Below are 1,427 nucleotides of genomic sequence, written 5' to 3'. Positions count from 1 at the left end.
CGTCAAACAGTCGTTCTGTGCACCATTTGGTGATGTTTAATTTAAGGTTCCAATGTATCTAAGTTGCCTATGCCATTTACACATGTCAAATCATTTATTTTGTGTGTCAGTTTAGACTGCAAAGTCTCTTTTTGACAGCTAGAGTGGTATTGTTTTTGTAATTGTAGACGTGTTGGTCGTTATTTTAATATTATTATTATGTTGCTAAGTTAAAATGAAGAATTATCCAAGAGAAGAGCGTATTGACATGATTTTCACTCTTGGAGAATGTCATAAAAATTATTTATTGGCTTCTCGAGTTTATGCTCAAAAGTTTGCTGAAAGAAATCATCCTAAGCCAACAGTTTTTAAGCGCTTATTACACCAATTTGAGGAAACTAGGAGTGTCTATTATAAAAAACTCGTTACAAGGAAATCTGCCACTGAAGATGAAGAAAATGTTTTCACGGTAATTGGTTCAGTTATCGAAAATCCCAATGTTAGTCAAAATCTAATATCCAAAAGTACTAACATTAGTCAATCAAGTATTTCCAGAATTATCAAAAAGCACAACTTTTATCCTTATAAAATTCAGCTTTGCCAAGATCTTTATGGAAATGATTTTGAAAGCCAAACTGAGTTTTGCATGTGGGTGTTAGATAAAATTGCAGAAAATGAAAAGTTTTTTGAAAATGTGTTATTTAGTGATGAATGTACTTTTCATAACAATGGTCTCGTGAATAGACACAACTTTCATTATTATTCTGATACGAATCCGCGCGCATACAGGGTCATAAAAAATCAAAATAGGTGGTCAGTTAATGTGTGGGGTGGAATACTGGGCCAATATTTAATTGGGCCCTATTTTTTTGAAGGACTCTTAAATTGTTTGATGAATGAAATGATGAATCAACATGTGGCTTCAATTGGATGGAGCTCCGCCTCATTATCACTGCGAAGTTCGGCAATTTTTAAATTCCAACTTTCAAAACAGGTGGCATTGTCTACCATACGCTTCCGACAACTTCACACGATTTAAAAACATGCATAAGCGACGCTTTAAAAACTGTAACCCCGCAAATGTTGTCCAGAGTTAGCAGTTGTTTTGAAAAAATAATTTACAAGTGCCTGGCAATTGACGGTCAACATTTCGAACATTTGTTCTAAATAATTTGCCTTTGTTTTATGTTACTGTTGATATGTTATTTAACCTTTTAATAAAAAAAACACCAAATGGTGCACAGAACCATTATTTGGTGTATTTCGTAAGAAGGCAAAAACTTAGTTATAAACATCCTAGTACCATTCGATAGGTAATTAAAAACTGCGTTTCCTCGTAAGCTAAAAAATATGGGGTTGTATTCAAATTAATCAAGTTATAGCCACTTAAAGTTCTTATTTGATTAGTTTGAATTTGTGGACACCCTGTATAAAATGGTACGTTTATT

The sequence above is a fragment of the Dendroctonus ponderosae genome, unplaced genomic scaffold (genome assembly GCF_020466585.1).
Source record: "Dendroctonus ponderosae isolate FM_Combo_2020 unplaced genomic scaffold, Dpon_F_20191213v2 Dpon_F_20191213_1, whole genome shotgun sequence".
In the NCBI taxonomy this organism is placed as follows: domain Eukaryota; kingdom Metazoa; phylum Arthropoda; class Insecta; order Coleoptera; family Curculionidae; genus Dendroctonus; species Dendroctonus ponderosae.
This window is presented reverse-complemented; position numbering follows the sequence as displayed.